Source organism: Manacus candei, unplaced genomic scaffold, assembly GCF_025592945.1.
Source record: "Manacus candei isolate 608988 ecotype Guabito, Panama unplaced genomic scaffold, ASM2559294v1 h1tg000043l, whole genome shotgun sequence".
NCBI lineage: Eukaryota > Metazoa > Chordata > Aves > Passeriformes > Pipridae > Manacus > Manacus candei.
In genome coordinates, this window is record NW_026138091.1 from 7470135 (window position 1) to 7487503 (window position 17369).

The 17369-nt window shown below is 39.5% G+C and overlaps 1 long non-coding RNA gene across 1 annotated transcript; it reads left to right on the top strand.

Annotated features, from left to right (window-relative positions):
• The first annotated feature begins 5999 nt into the window (after positions 1 to 5999).
• LOC127474697 (uncharacterized) lies at positions 6000 to 16895 on the top strand. The gene is made up of 3 exons (XR_007905950.1): positions 6000 to 6139; positions 9141 to 9187; positions 16801 to 16895. It is a non-coding gene; the product is annotated as an uncharacterized LOC127474697 (long non-coding RNA).
• Positions 16896 to 17369: the final 474 nt, after the last annotated feature.

Genomic DNA, 17369 nt, shown 5'->3' on the forward strand with positions numbered 1-17369 from the left:
ACTGTGTTTCTCACCCATGAGGGATGTTACAGCTTGCCTTGGAGCACAGACCTGGACTTTCCAGTACAGAGGAATGGTTGTAGAACTCTAGGTCTTCCCTAGAAGCGATGGGATGAGACATTTAATTTGACTGTGAAGAGACTTTGCCCAGAAAACATCTTAATGATTGCTCAGGTTTCAGCACCACTCCAGAAAGTACCAAACTCATGTTGTATCTTTCTGAGGTGTGTAACATGAAGAGGGGGGAACAGATTTCTGCACTATCCTGCCAAGATCCTGGGTGTTTGGTCCACTTTCTAGGATATCTTGCAAACAAATGTGCTGCTTAGAGACATGTTGTGGGACACAGCTTTTGCATGGCCTCTGCTTAGAGATGACGGAAGTAAATCATAGACACCCATAGGTATGAGCCAGTCTGCAGATTCAGATGCTCAATTTACAGAGATGGGTCTGAACACCAAGACAGAGCACATTTGATGAGATGACTTTGAGCATCTAGAGACATGCTGCAAATTTTGAGCTACAAGCTATGACCTGTACAGACAGCCACAGAGAAAATATCCCTTGTATGGAAAAAACCTTTGGTTCGTAGCACAGAACGTGTATCGATAGAAGCTAGCGACAGGCCAGTCAAATTCAAATTTAAGCCATGCCTCTGAAGCTGCAGACTTTGTAGTTTTCTGAACCCTAATCTTTACCTTAACCCCAATGACTGCTAGGAGGCGAGGCAGAGGTCACCAGCACCATGGGTGGTCCAGATTAACAATGTGTGAAAGGTGAAATGTGGCTGCAGGGCCATGCACGCATTGCTATGTCATTTCCAACCCTAGAGTCCCTGAAACTGTCAACTCTGTGGTTTTCTGAACCCTAACCCAAACCCTAACCCAAACAGCAGCTTGTGGCTGAGGATGAGGTCCCCAGGTTTATGAATGGCCCAGGTTTAAAAAGTGCAGAAGAAGAAATGTTAGTGGGGTGCTGTGCTTTCTTTGGCATGTATTTTCCAGCCTCAGTGCTCTTGGAGCACTTGGTTTTGTGGTTTTCTGAACCCTAACCCTAATACTAATTGCAGTTTGGGGTTCCAGTTAAGGACCCCAGCACCATGGGTGGCCCAGATTGGAAAGGTATGGAAGGAGCAATGTCAGTGCAGTGTCATGCTCCCCTCAGCATACTCTTCCCAGCCCTATTGTCCTTGTAAATTGACTCTTGAAAGACTTGCTCTATGTTCCTCTCCATTCTCATATTAAAAAGGCTTGTACTTTGTTCTAGTTTAACTCGCAGAGTATGAAAATATCTTAGTAAAACAATGCTTTGTCCATTTTACCCTGCATTCACTGCCATGAGAATGTACTTACTTCCTGGCAGAAGGTCCTACGCTTTCCTTTTTCTTTGGGAAACATGTATCTTCAAGCTGCATGCATCTGGTCAAGATGCAAAATCTTGTTCTCTCAAAAAAGCATATTTTTATATTTTCTCTTAAAAATGTCATTGGTTGTATATTTTAAACAATCTAAAACCATGAACTGTGCTAATCCAGATTCCTAGACTGCTTTTCTGTGATTGTGTAGTTACATGTCTCCTTCTGTCTTGTTTTCCCACACTGTGATGAAGTTGGAAAATAGGTTTCCATTCAGAATGTCAATTACGTGAAAGAAAGTACCCCATCAGAAGCATGGTTTTGGTCAGAGAATCCCAAAGTTAACTGGGAGGGATGTATATTTCTGTGTCCAATATTGTACTTCTTGGTTTTCTTTACAAAATATATGGTTATGTAAAATCACAATAACAAGTTTCTACACCAGGTTTAAGTTTTTAATACAAGGCAGATGGCATTTTTTAAAGAAGCACTGCAAAGATAAGAAAAATCATCACTCTTTTGTTTTCCATCTTCTTAAAAAATACTGAGTTCTTCTTTTTCCATTACATATATAGGATGAAATGTTAGCCATACCAGCCTAATTTATTGTATTTTTTCAAGTAACATCAAAATGCCTGATAGTTTAAAAACATATTTGCAAAGTGGTGTTTTTTGTGAAATTTGTTATGGGGAAACTTATGTGTCTCGCATGATTTACGAAAGATCACTGGCTTTCACCATTATGCAGACAATTCTGTAAGCAAGACACAAACCCTAGTTATTAAAAGGCATATGGCCAAAACAGAAAAATGTGGGTATGCTAATTTACAGGTATGAAATAATCCATGTCTACCTCATGTTTGTAATTGTCACCCTAGTCAGGAAGCCAAGGACTTTTTAGATTAAAAAAAAAAAAAAAGAGTTTAATTTAGGATGTTTTTGGTTTTATTTCATTGCAATTAAGTGAGACCTTAACTCTATAGATCACATCATCCTTTCCATCATATGCAACATGAAAAAAATTTTGCAACATGATAATGCAATGAATATTCCTCCAACAACACTCTTATACCAGCATTCAAATGAAAATTCTCTCCTTTTCCTTTCAAACCATAAGTTTCCTTTCCTACATCTTCTAAGAGCAAACATGAAAACACAGTTTTCGGAAATGAGCCTCACATTTTATTCAGCTGTCGTGAGACAGGATTTTCACTGTCATCATAAGAGCTTGAATCTTTATTTAAGAAAGGAAAATTGAGGTGCTTGAAGTCACAAGTGTCCTGAACATCTGGCAAAGAAAATCAGCCATTGATATCAACAACACACTCCATGTTAAAAATGTAGAGGTAAAGTGGTGCAGCTGGCAGTACTGCGGATCAGTTCCCTGATCTCCCCTGCTAGTTACCTGGGAGGATTGCTTTGTGCCTTGGGACCGTACCACAAAGTTCACATGAGCACCCTAATATGCCATGCAGTGGCTGTGAGAACTGGCTTTACATTTCCAATCAGCAGAAGACACACTAAAAAAGAGCCCTGCTTGGTTTCCATAACAGATGCAAGACACATTCCTACCAGGCCTGGAAGAGGATTCAAAGCATTGTCAGATGAAGAAAAATTACAATTTAGATTGGTGATGGATGAGATCTCTTTAAATTGCCACAAGCATTAATTTAAGTCCCCTGTGTCTCATATGCTCGCAGCTTTCAGCTTTTTATTTCCATACACAGAATTCTAATTTCCATCAGTCTTGTCCTACAAACATCTCAGTTCTTACACCTGAAAAGCCCTTTCTGTGCTGAAATTCCTTTGTTATGCACACCACTTTATTGTTAAATTATTCCTTTTCACCTTCTCCTGCAGTCAACATGCATCCACACCTTTTATTAAGGCTGCATGCACATTTTGGTGTTTGCCATGCGTGCTTTAAGAATTTACACAACGTTGCAATATTCTACCTATATTCTTCCTATAATTAAGAGATTTGATCCCTTAAATCAGAGCTGAATTGTGAATGATATAGACTCATTTCTGTCAGACTTTAAATGCTCAGATATTTACTAAAACTACAGAAAACTTTCATACAACTACCCCAGTAACAAAAATATAAATAGCCATACAGTAGATGTTTTCAAGTGATGATATATTACTGTGGATATTTTTTATTATGTTACAACTTGCATAAATTCCTCATTACTTCCAGTTTTTGTTTTTATAAACAGCTCTTTGCTTTAGAAATGTGCCTCAATCTATATCATAAACCATTCATTCTTCATACTGTAGTGAGGGATTATCAGTCTTCTGGGTTACATGCAGTAAAAATCATGAGAATTTCACAGACTCTTACATTACATTTAATAGAGAAATGCCATGCACTAAATATTTTGGGGCCAAGTAGACAGAGTTCATAATAACAAATGAACTTTTCATATACACATTTGTGTGTGAGGTGGGGACCATTATGATTCATACTGGTGGTGATCCAAAGCTATGTAATCCTTGGATAGGGACACCCCTGCTACAACTGTTACAGTCTCTCTTGTAGGTAATGATTAACACTGTAAAGTGAAGGTCTGGGAGATAGAAGTGTAAGTCAGCCTTTGGTTACATAGGCAATAAACTCCTAAAGACAAATAGCATTCATTATCATTAAGATACTGTCTACAAAGCATTATGTTAGCTCAAGAAAAAGAATCTGGCACTCTGTTCCTCTGTTTTTTAAACTCACTGTCAAGGGTTTAACTCACTTTGTCTGTTCAACTCACTGTCAAGGAGCCTCCAGAAACAATCATTCAGATTTGAAGACATCTTGAATGAGAAATACCAGTAATTAATTTATTTGTACATTGTTCTAGTCCTTGACTCAGTTGCCTGTTTCTTGCAGGATAGTTCAGCTGGTATGTCAGTACATCCAGACTCCATTGCCATGATTTTGGCTCTGCAGAGGGTTTTCTGCATCATTAAGGACAATTTTTTTTTCAGGAAAAATTAAGAGGTTTTATTTTTTTTTTAATTAAAAAATTAAAATTCTCCCAGGTACCTCTGCACCTGCTTTCCCCTTTAGACCTGAGGCCGAAGCATCCTTAGATAACAAGTCCATCACTGGTAAGATGTTCCTCAAACGTGAGTTTGGAACTGAGCTGAGTTTTAGCTGAGTTTAGATAACCTGCCTATCCACCTTATGGGGTCCATATAAATGAAAACAAATAGACTTTGTTTCCAGACAAAATTGTGGTTTTCTACAGAAAGATGAATCTTGGGGTGAAAGTATTTAGAAACCCAATTTGCCACCAGGAAGAATCTGAAAACTCACACCCCACTCTTCTCTGGTTCTCCTGCAGTCACTGGTGGGAGTGGGAATCCTGAGAGGTGGTGACGGTGATACACGGAGACCCCTGTATCCATCAGCATGGATCTCTCTTGAACGCAATCTTTGTGCTGGTGCTGACCCTGCTAAAGTACAGCTACCCAGCTGAGGTCGTTGAGCCGTTCTAGTTTAGGGCCAAATAATGCTGAAAAGCAGAGAGAAGTGGCCCTGAAAGAGCAACCCCTTGAGCTGTGCCAGTATTTTGGACACTCTGAAGAAGAAGGCGGTGTTTGTCTCAGTGTTTAAAAGAAAAACAAACAAACAAAAACCAACCCCAAACCAACCAAAATCGGAGGCACAGTCTCTCCTCCAGAAGTGTCCCTGTTGCCATTACACTGGCACCACACTGTGGTCATGTGCTGCTACTGCAAAGCTTTCCTGCTTCTGAGACGTATTTTATCCTCTGGGGTAAAATAATTTTTAAAAAGCATATTTATGCTACGGGATAAAACAATCCAGGGGTTCCAAAACGCCGGTTGCCACCTGACCCACCTGTGGCAGGCAGCAGGTAGGTGACATTTCAGGCATGAGACTGGGAGGAGTAGGAAGTGCCATCACCTGCCTTCCCCACAGCCAGCTGAGGAGGCCAGGGAGTCTGAGGGAAGAGAAGCAGCTCCATGGAAAATTAAGTGGTTCCTTCTCTCCCCGGTGGTGGAGCTTGGGTCAGCATTCTCCCAGGAGCAAGGACCTGGGCCTCAGCAGCAGCAGTGGCAGCCATCCCACACCGGAGCAAAACCCAGAGCCAGAATTTCCCAAGAGTGTTGTTCAAAAAGCCTCCAGATAGCTGACTTTCTAAACAAAGATCTTCCCCACAAACTAAGAGAGCTACTCTCCATCCATAGCATTTTCCGATCACAGCTGGAATCACAATGATCCCTAGTTCTCATGCCACATGGCAAATGCTCACACGCTACCATATTCAGACGTGCGCTGGACCGTGACTTTGGATATCCATACAATAACTTGTATTATCCTCTCCCTGTAGTCTTTATGTCTCTCACAAATAACACATGTGAATAACATACTGATGTCATCCTGCACACTACCCCAAACAAGAAATCTATCCAGCATGAGCTGTTTACGAATTTCCTTTCTGTCTAAGGCTCATCTTTCTCAGATTTCTGTTATTGGCACTCTCTCTACAAGAGAGAATTATATATTCCTTAATGTCAAAGCCTGATCTTTTGAGATCGAAGTATTTTCTTATTTCACTAAAATTTATCAACAGTAGTTACTCATTGCTGAAAGCTCTTGACAGTTCAACAAATATCAATGTATTGCAATTAAACACCAGCTGGCTACTTGGAATTTAGAAAACTGGTAACTGTTTCAGAACACATATTGTAACTAACTGATTCACGGGAGCTTTTCCAGTGACTGATCTTGCCAGGTCCTGCATCAGCCTTTCTCTGAAACTGCAGGTATGTCAAACTGTTTTCTGGTGGAATAGATATTTTACTGATTGACATATGTTCTGAGGTCTTATTTCCTGTAGTTCCCATTTACTCTTGATATTATCCAAATATTGATTTAAATAATGCACTGTAAGTAAGTACAACAGTGACCCCCAGGTTGGGAAGATCTGATTCACTAATTAATCTGATATCTCTGCATGAGGAGATGGAAATACAACTAACAGAAAAGGACATCTCAGTATATGCTGGTAAATGTGTGAGCATTGCCAGATAACTAATTATTTTATTGATTTATGAAGCTAACAATGTAGAAATAAGTAGGTTTAGAAAGTGGGTTAAACCACACCAAATGAAACTTGCTGCCCCATTTAGCACTCCCTTGCTCAGTCATCACATAGGAGCAAAACATTAGACATGAACAGGTCCCATCTACTCCAGTGTCTTGTTCTTTGTCAGTAGCAATGGTAGATGACTACAATAAGCAGAAAAGCAGGCAAACATGTGGTGATCTCTTCCCAACCTGTAGCTCATAGTCATCTTCTTGTTATATGGTCTTGTTATAATGACTTAACTTCTTGTTTATTCTTGTTTCTTGCTCATGTGGTCATGTCTACCAATGCACCTGTCTTGTTTCAGCTCCTACCCCTGACAGGCAACACTCCCTAATAAACACAGCCTCATAACCAAACAGTAGCAGGAAGCTGACAAGGAGTAAGAAAGATGAGGAAAAGGCTGCGTAACATAACAAGGAAAAGCTCTCAAATTGTAATTTTTCAGTCAGACCCCTTGTAACAGGATTTAAATATTAAAGGTCATTACAATTATATTGATTGACAGCCGCTCCACCAAAATCCTGCTCCCAAGGGAGTCTTGCGATAAAATACAGGGAAAAATGCACTGATTCATCTTCATGTTCTTGTTCCGCTTCCTAACTGTCCAAATAATTATTATTACTGAAGCAAAACACTAAAAACATTTTGGAGGGGGCTAAAGAGAAGAATTATATACAAACTACAATGAACAGAAAGAAATAGTGGTATTTAGTTAAAGAATTGTAGTTTACCTGTCCCCAGACTACTTACCGAATTGCTTCTTTCCAATTTGTTTAATATGGATTAGTAATGTTTTATTTCTGTCTCTGTATAAAATATTTATGTAAACACAAGCAAGATCAACGATGTTTTAAATTATATTTCTTTGTTAATCTCTAAACTGCTTTATTTGTCCATGACACACGCTGAGATAAGGCTCACAGCTGAAATGTGAGATGTTACTCCTAAGTCCAGTAAAGAAATCAGCTGAAATAGCAGTTCTTTTCTCTGTGGGTGGTATTCCTCTTCAATCATTTTTTTTTAAAAATCATGAAACAGTAATATCCAATCGCAGAATGTGTTGCTCTCACATTGTAATTTTGGCAGGGTCCTGACATAGTGAGGACCCCATGGTTAAGTAATGGAAGGTACATATCTGACTTTACAAAAGGAAAAGACAGACTTTCCCTACCATTTCTTGATAACTATGTGATCCTGATTTAATAACATTTGGAATTAAATTACTTGGTGGTTTTGTTTGTAAATTCCCCTTTCTTCTTTACACAGACAATCCTTAGGCCAAAAAATGTTTTACTGCTTAAGGAAGAACAAATGGAATCTAAGACTGTGGTCTGGAATAATTGTGTCAATCAGCAGGGAATAGACTTCTTCCACTCTTCCCTCTTGAGTTTGCCCTTAAAAGCTGCTTGTAGTTCTAACCACTTAAGTAGAAGAAACATGCAAGTACCCTGAAAGTAATGGAAAGAGCAACAGGGATTAAGGGGCTGCAGGGATTAATTTACAAATAACTATTTTTAAAGCATTACTCTTCATAGACATGATTTTATCCTGTGTGGAAGTGCTCTTCATAACCACCACCACTGTAGTCAGACAGGGAAAGCCACTCCTCTTGCTACTGTCTGTAAGCTATAGCTGATTCTCTCATTACTTTTCATCTCTTTTATTTCTTTTTTTACTTTGCTATATCTCTGAAGTGTATAATATTTGTAGGCCATAAACTTCTAAGTGACTGACAGATTGCTGGAGCTACAAGGCAAAGTACACATATGAAAATGTGCCTGGCTATCTCAGGAACTCCTGGCACAGCCTCTCCACAAAGCAGTGCAAATTTTATAATTTCAAATATTTCAAATAAGACCAGGCAGTACTTGTAGGAAGGTACTTCAGCTGTTCACATTTGTGTAGTATCCTTCACAGCCTGGTCTCCGAGTGCTGAACCAATAACTACAAAATAAAGTTATCAACACTTACCGTTTAGGGAATCAGTATTTCTTTAGTTTTCTTTTAATTTCTTTAGTTTTCTTTTAAGTGCCAAGATACAGACTGAACAGTGAATTTCATAACTTAATTCACAAAACAGGTTTGCCACATGCCCCTGTCTCCAACTGACCTGAGTTAATAACTGAGGCAAAGCAAACACGGCACCCTGCTGCTTCAGACCTTAATGCACTGCCCTCAGAAACATAACCAAAGAGCGGGTTAGTGGAGACGGTTCTCCAGCCCTGACTCAGGACTCTGAATGTGAATGAAGCAGACTGTGAAATCAGTATGTAATCTGATGGCAAACCAATGAAAAATCAACAGGACTAATAGTACAAGTCTGGTACTGTTGTATTTTCACTGAAGATGCATCTTGGACACAGTGCAAAGCAGAAATATGATACATAAGCATTACAGTTATATGTAACAAACTCCAAAAAGTTCTTTTTAGGGTTACACCTCTTTTCCTGACAAATTAGCTCAGCACTGGGCAGTAGAAAAAAGAACTTTTTAGAAATGGACTTATGTGTCAAAACTCTGAGAGTCATAACCAAAAAACCCCAAACATTTTGTACTTGGTGATATAGGCAGTAAAACATGGTTGAACTACAGGAGAAGGGACCACATGGTGTGATTTTTTTTTTTTTGACTGATATAATGAATCTACTGTTTGACTTTAACTGGTATCATTTCAGGAGCAGTTCGTATAGACTGTGCATCCTAGATCAGATGTCTCAAACAAGTAAGTAACCCACACCCTAAAAACACATTTTGTTGACTACATAAAAATCCTAAGGAAAAAAACTTACAGGAGTCTGTGTTGTAGGTTTCTACAACTTTTGTAAGACCATCACCCTATGTCCACAAGGAAATTACTGTTCTGCTCCTTTCTGCCCCCGACACGCCCCTTCAGGAACTGGGTCTGGGAGCGTTTGTGACCCCTTCTTCCTCATCTTCATCTTCTTCAAAGCATGTACAGTCCTTGGAGTTCCTCCAGAGTTCTGGGCTTGAAGGTCGCTGTGTCAGTGTGATATCTTCTGGTCCAGGCCTTAGGATGTTTTTCTACAATTCTACCTTGAAAAGAAGACTAAACACACTAACAGAATTTTAGAGGGATTGATATGAAATGGGGTAGTAGGGTTGGGTATGTGTAAACATTATGCTACAGGGTAAGGAACATAATACAGCTACATTAAAATCTAAATTTATTACAAAACTACTACTAAAATCTATAAAAGTTAAAAAATAAAAAAAAAAAGCTCTGAGGCATCAATACCTTATGAGCCATGACCATAAACAGAAATGATAACTTCTGATTCTTTGGGCTAAGGGGCCATAGATGGCAGATGAATGGTGGTCCCATTGGACTGTTTTTTAGTAGAGCATGGAAATGGTAGACGAGGGCTGAACTGCTCTTTGCCTGCTCTTGATGAGGCAAATGCAGCTTTCACTCAAAATGCTCACAGCTAACTAAATCCTATAATGATATCAGGCCTTATTTTTAATGTATTTTAATCCAAGTAGGTTAAAATGCCTCCAGCCTCCCACCAGCCTTCTCCTTTGCCTGCAGCCAGGGGTCTGCAGGATGCAGGGGTGACAAAGCACAGCACTGAGCTCCCTGGGATTTAGTTTTGCATCTTTGGTCACCAGAGGTCAGAATAACCCAGTCTTCGTAAGTCCTGCTCATGATGCAATACTCACATCTTCCAGTCCTGATTTTCCATATTTTTTTTGTCAAACATTCCAGTAATGTGCTTATACAGTAAACCTAATCTGTCCATAGGTAAACAGTTTAAAATTGCTGAGGGAACTGCTTGCTTTGCATTAGCAGAGTATGCAGAACTGTTTAAAAAGCACTAAGCCAGGCACCAGAGCTTCTTGTGTTCCCCTTATCATTCTAGTTACAGGGAATGGGAAAGTGACTGATAATTTACTCACATAATCAAAAAACTTATTACTCATCCCATGTAAAATAATAAGTGATTCCCTACCACCAAAAGGAGGTGACATGTTTTTGAAGATGGAGTGTCTTGGATCAAAAAACCTGCAGTTCCTGAATGTATTTTTTCATTTTAGTGGCATATTTAAACAAAGGTGGAAGATCTTAATTTAGCCATTAGAGGTCAGTAAATCCCAGGTTATTCATCGGGTTTTTTTAACTCAATTTTTGAAAAAAAGAATTAGAAACAAGGTAAGAATACTTACAGCATTTCTGAACATTTGGGGTGATATAGAGTTGAAATAGAGCCTTGGAATACAAATGTTAAGAGTAAAATCATAGTTTTCAGCTGAATATGAGGACAGATGAAAGATAGTCCTCATCCTTCAGAGTTTGTTGGTGTTCTCTTTGTAAATCTTATCTCAATAACTTAAACAAAGATTTAAACAAGTGACTGTCCAATACAAGATGTAGAATCAATCCAGGGAGCAGAGGGCTGGATATAGACAACACTCTTCTCATACATGGATGTGTAACCCCTAACTATGCTGCTCTGTTACATTCTTTTATGCTTCTGCTCTCTCAGGCCAGGGATTTGTCCTTCCTGATGTGCAGCAGCCCAGCTGCAGTGAGAATGGTGCAAGGAAATAATGACTTCCACACACATACTGAGGGACAGGAAAGTTACACTATTCTTCTAATTCTTCTGCTACCACTAACAGGAAATTGTCTTAATCTAAATAAGGTAATGGCTCATGATTTAATAATTCCAATCAATGCAACTTAAATAATTTATCTGTTGACCAGCTAAAACTAAGTTTATTTTCTAATCCCCCATCAGAGAACAACTTGGGTTCATTTCTCTTCTGAACCTCCTCCTTCCAATGTTTTTTGCTAGCTAATTTCCTATTAGCCTATCTGAAGCTAACTTGATGTACGCTACCTTTGATCATTCCCCAAATTTGCTAAACAGCTCTTCATATTTTAATGATCCTGGGTGCCCAGGTGCCAACCTGCACCTTGGAGGTATCTCCCTGCTCCATGCAAGCACATCCCTTTGGACCATACATCTTGCTGTGATAGTCTGCCATGTTACCTTGATGCCTAACTCCCCAGGTATTTGAAATAGTGGGATTGAGAGCACCAGTTTGATGGAGCACATCCTCTGATGCGTGCCCTCACTCTCATTATAGGCACATGACAGGAGAGAAGACAGACATAGGTCTCTTAGTTACAGGAAGACTACTAGGCTGCCCGTGTGATGTCCCTGTCAAAAAGACAAAAGTCAACCTGAATGGAATATTCTTGGTGAAAAAGTGTTTATAACATGATATAAGGCCAAGGTGAAACTTCCTCTGGAGTTGCCTGTGGTCCTGTGTTGAACAGTCAGATGTCCAGGTGAAGTAGAACACTGAAATGATGAATAGATATAGACAGAGTGATAGCGATGTTTGAAAGAAAAACAAAGATGTTAAAAGAGCACAGCTTGTCTAGACAAGCAAAATAAAGTCAGGGAATAGTTATGAGAGTTGACTATAAATACCTTGAGGTGTGAGTGCTGAGGAAGGAGACAAGTTATTCAGGATGAAGAATATACTTGACACAGAAACAGATGGGTATAGATTGCCCGTAAATAAAATTTAGGCCAGAACTCAGGAAAAAGATTCCAGATCTCTGAAATGCCTCTATTTCTCTTGGGCAACAAATGATTAATTTAAATTTACATCTTTAATAATTAAAAAAATGACAAAACATAATTGCCCATGACAGGAGTGGACTGGAACTGGTGATCCAGCAGGCTGGTAGATTCCTTTGCTAGCCAGACCCTTTAGAAATGCTTTACAAATAGGTCTTCAAATAACAACTCCATGGGGTCCAGTTCTGCCATGGCAATCCCTCATAGTGATGAAATTAAAGCTTCTAGCCACTGACTGACAAGTGATTGCCAAGGCCTGCATGCAAGACAATTCACTTGCAGATCATGTGACATTTATGTCAGCAAGGAACACTGATCTTGGATGGGTGAAGAACCTCCTTTATTTATGACTCTTGGATATTTGTGTTGATACCTGTGGTCCTGGGATGAAGGAAGAGAAAAAAGAATGTCTTCTCTAAACTCCAAAACCATGTAGGTACAGAGAAAGGTTTCTGCCAAGCCTGTGCTCGGCACAGAGAGGAAAGGCATTGAGGATATGTTCAGCATGTGCTCAGAAGCTTCTTCTTTTATTATGAAGAAGTAAAACCAGAGCAATAAAGCAAAAGGAACTGAATCCTCTGGTTGGGGATTTGAACTCAGGCTGGTGAGTCAGCCTTGTGGCATCCAGAAATAGTCTTCTGATTCAAAATAAAATGTGTGTCAGCAATGGGTTCTTCCTTCTGAGGAGAGGCTGGGCCATCCCATTGCATCAGTGAATATGGCAGTGGTGGGACAAGGAAAGACTTTACCATCACCCCCAGGGAAGCAAATAGAAAGGTAGGGGCTTCCACAATCCTGCAGTAGCAGGTTCTGTGAAGATTAGAGGATGAGGTTGTTGATGTTGCAGGATCACTGAGCAGCCTCTGTCCCTCATGGACAACATGCTAACAGATGTATGTTCTTCAAGGGTAGAAGCTGAACTTCATGCTTTTCTGTCCAGGTTCAGGAACAGTCCGATTTATGCATGTCTTGTGTGTTCAATAACTTTCTTTAATTTCAGTGACTTGGGTTTTTTTGCAAATAATGTATCATTCTGTGTTAATAGAGAGGAATGCTACAAGACTGGCAAAATAATAAACAGCTTAGTGTATGTGACATTTTAATAATTCTCCTCCTTAAGTATTGTGGCCCTTATAATCATTGTAACTCAGTGATAAATTATTTGATCTTTCATTTTCTCTAATCAAAAGCTGTAGAACTAAATCATTTTACTTAATAGAAACAGCAAAGTCACTTGAATAATATAGATTCAGAACTCAAGTCAGATGTGTCTTTCGAGCAATGTGTATCTGGGTTAAACTGCAGATAAAAAAAAGGAAGAGTGGAGACCAGGGTGAAAAAACCAACAAAATAACCAGAGAAGGAAAAATTTCATGTTTCAGTTTAGAAGGTAGCACATCACATTAAAAGACCAGAAGATAATCAGATCATCAGCTCTGTTTTCATCTCTTAGAGTAGTTATTTTAAGAAACTTCATCAACTAACTAGGAAGTTGCTATGTGGCTAATAAGGAAGATTGGATCACGACACAAACAGCCTCAGGAAAAACCCCATGATATAAACTGAAAACTACAGCTAAAAGCTGCTATTTAAACATTTTTTATTGATGTAAGAGCTATCATGTGTTCTCCATGTGGCAGTACTCACCATGAAGGTCACACTGGAAACAATGCATATTGATCTTAGCCTATGTAAGAGAGACATTGTAGATGCAGAATAATGATTTGGTCCCTGCACTGTATACTGAAGCTGTGTGTGTGAGCACAATGCAAATCACTTCTGACATCTCTCTGCAAACTGCCCACTCCTTGTCCCAGTGCTGCAACATGAGATAAGCTGGGGGTCCTGCAGGAAGAAACTTTCTGCTGGGGGTGTGCAGCAGATGTGATTCTCCGGGCACTACTTGTGTCCAGATCTCACTGTGCTGGGGCATAAGTCAAACAGTACAGTGTAAAGCAATGTGAGCAGACCACAGCAGCAAGAGCTGAAAGCAACTATCCATACCAAGCTTCCTATTGATTTGAAAGCAATTATTTGTCTGAGTAAGCCCTGCTCATCTGAGAAAGGGATTACAAAGTCATGTCCAGAGGCTTATGAAAGCTCCTATCAGTTCCAGACGTGTATTGTGAGGCCTGTGCTCTATTTTCATGTGGTTCTTACAATCCTGAGTCTTTAACCAAGTCTTTTGTGTCCTCCTGTTTGGGAGTTATTCTGTGTGGTCATAGAATTTATTCCTTGGTGTCTTTTAGAAAGATTTGCAATGTGACTAATTTTGACAAGCTTTCTATGTAGTCCTGAAGTACATAGTCCTGCTGAGGGTCTTTGCTACTAGCCAGCCCTTCATATGGTTTTACAAATCTAGCTTGGACTTGTGAGGGGCTGATGAGAGGACAGGCCTGTGTTCAACTTGGCTGCAGTTCCCTAAAGATGAACCAGCCATTTTCCAGAGTGCTAGAAGAGGATCATGAGGTGAAAGGACTCCCCATTTTTGGACTCTGTGGCCAGTACCATGTACTAGGACTAGGTAGAGGTGAAGGAGATGGCATAAACCTGGATAAACTGAGAGAGGTTTGGCTGAAGAGACAGCCCAAGGACTGGCTGTAACCACTTGTCAAACCAGCAGCTTTGTCAGACACATCGAAGTTGCATTCTGCTCAGATCTGGGCACATTTTAACCTGACTGTGCTGTATCTGGAATGCAATCAGGGATCAGTTTGTCCATCCCTTATACTCTACAGAGTGGAAAGGGCAACAAGAAATAATGCATATTTAAACTAGGAGGTTGAGTCTAGAGAAGCAATTTCCAGCAAATGATTCCTAAATGTCTACAGCTGTAGAGAGGCTGAGCGACTCAGTGGACTAAGATTATACAGGCAAAAAATTAATTCTATTCAGCTTCTGGTTTAGTACATAATTTTGGTCAACCATTTACTCTTTCTCATTCTCCCTTTGTGTAATGGTACAGTGGTAGGACCCAGTTCAGGGCATACTCTGATAGTCTCTGAAACTGTAAAGGTCATATAAGTGCTGAATATCACTTTTCTCGTGTCAGTTATATACCTTAGAGACTTGAATGATGGTATTGATAAACCCTTAGTAAAAGGAGTGTTACAGGTATTAACACATCTATAAGTACAGGTAAATCTTCTCTTTTGTGTGTATTTTGTCCTCAAGTGGATCACCAAAAGCAATCTTTTGCTTCACATGTATTAAATAACCTATCCTGAATCTTAAGAATTTATGTCTATCTGGAGCACAAATCCTCTGCAAGAGCTTGCAGATGGCATGAGTTAAACATGATCTGATTTGCTTTCTCTACATATCTTTTTGGGGGTACAGGTCCATGTGCTGAAATCCTGAAGCCTCATTCTTGTGATGTTTTTCCTTTCATTCATATACTTGGTGTGTTGAGTGCCATTAATGCTTAAAGTACTGTGAGTACGTTCAGTCAGTAATGAAAGTCTTCACCATTTTCCCAGCAACTGTTCACCACCTAACTAGTACTGGAATATGAAGAGTGCATATGCTGGAACTTTGCCATTTGTTTTTAGAATACATTAGTTCTCACACAACATGATGGAAAATTTTGTAGGATCAGTGTCTTGGGTGATACACAGAAAGACAGGGGTCATGTGGCCCTCCAGCACCTTTTTTCCAGCTGCTGAAATGGAGATGCTGATTTTTATCTCCATAAGACAGATCATGAAAGAAGACAGAAGAAATGGCCTTGACAGTAGCAGAATAGCAGAGAAATAATAACAAAATCACTTAGAAGTTATCCGCAATCTGGATGCATTTGAAATGTCCATAATAAATTCATTTCATTAGAATACATGGGTTTTTGCTAAGGATGAACTGAGCGGAGATAAGGTGTTTGTGGCTAATGCAAGGACAACGCTAGCGATTCTCACAGATTAATTGCAGTCCAACCACTGCAGATCATAAAAAAGCAATTAATTTGTAATCATAAAGTTCTTGTACAGTATTTGAAATGCTGGGGAAAAAAGAAATGCAATTCCTAACATTAAGTGAAAATGAAGTATGTGATATAATCTTTCCATCTAGACAGGTACCTAGAGTGGTCTTCTAGTGAGACCAGCTCAAAGCAAAACCAGCTCTGTTAGATAACTGCTGACAGACATGTGACTCATCTGTTCATAAAAATATCCATAAACAAAAATTCTCCACCCTTCCATTGTAAACTTAGGTTCATTTTCCTCAAAGAGAAATTTAGAAGTCTGGACTAAATTTCACTGGAATACTAACTTTTGTCAGAAGTTTCATAGTAGTAATGGATGCTCTCTCAGTCTGCTCTCTGGAAGAAACTGCCTACATCTAAGAAGCTGTCCTACCTCATAAACCCAAGTGTTGTCCCTCCTTGGACTGGAAAGTCTCTTGATCAAAGTAATTAATTTTATAAATTCCACCAATGCGGTGTGATTTTTACTGCTGTGGCGGTGATTTTGCAGCCACTGTCATGTGCCACTGGCCCCATAAGTCCCCTGAGAGGCAACTGATAGACCAGACTCAGTGTTCTTTTATGGAAGTGGCAGTCTGTGCTCAGTCTCTGTGGTGAGGAGGAGCTGCTGCAGTGGACCTGGCCCTCACTGGCAGAGGGGAGCTCATATATGGGGCTGCAGAAAGCCTTGCTCACAGACCATGCTTTTGTTTTCTGAAGAAACAGCTCTCAATAGTCATTTTTTTATGTTTTTGCTTTTAGGATGTTGAAAATCTCATCCAGGAGGCCTAAAGAAGTCCACCGCTATGACTGACCAAAGGCCAAAATTTCTGAGCCCATCATGCTTATTTATGAGCCTCTTGTATCTAAAATCTGGCCCGCATATTGCAAGTACTCATCATCCATTTAATCCCTTGATTTATTTTTTTTTCTAGACATTCAGGCAAAAGGCATTTACTTCTCTCTTATTCTTCCACTTAGGTTCATATAGAGATGGAAAAAATGATGCTTTTTCTCCTGACATGGAAGTGTTACAGCTGACTCACAAATGTTCCTGCTCCTCCAGGACTGTGGCTGCTCTGTCCCATTCCGACTTGAAAAAGTTTTGGGAATGACCCTTGCTTATATCTTTAAGTAACATAATATGTTAACTTTAAAATACTTGCCTTTGTGTCATGTCCCCCCTACATTTATTTAGATCTTTCCCTTTCTCACTCCCACAATTTTTCTATCATGAAAGACTTTCAAACACTTTCAAGCAACTTTCAAAATACCAGCCTTTATTACAACTATTTATTCTGTTGATATTGCTTTTCTCTTATTTTATTTTT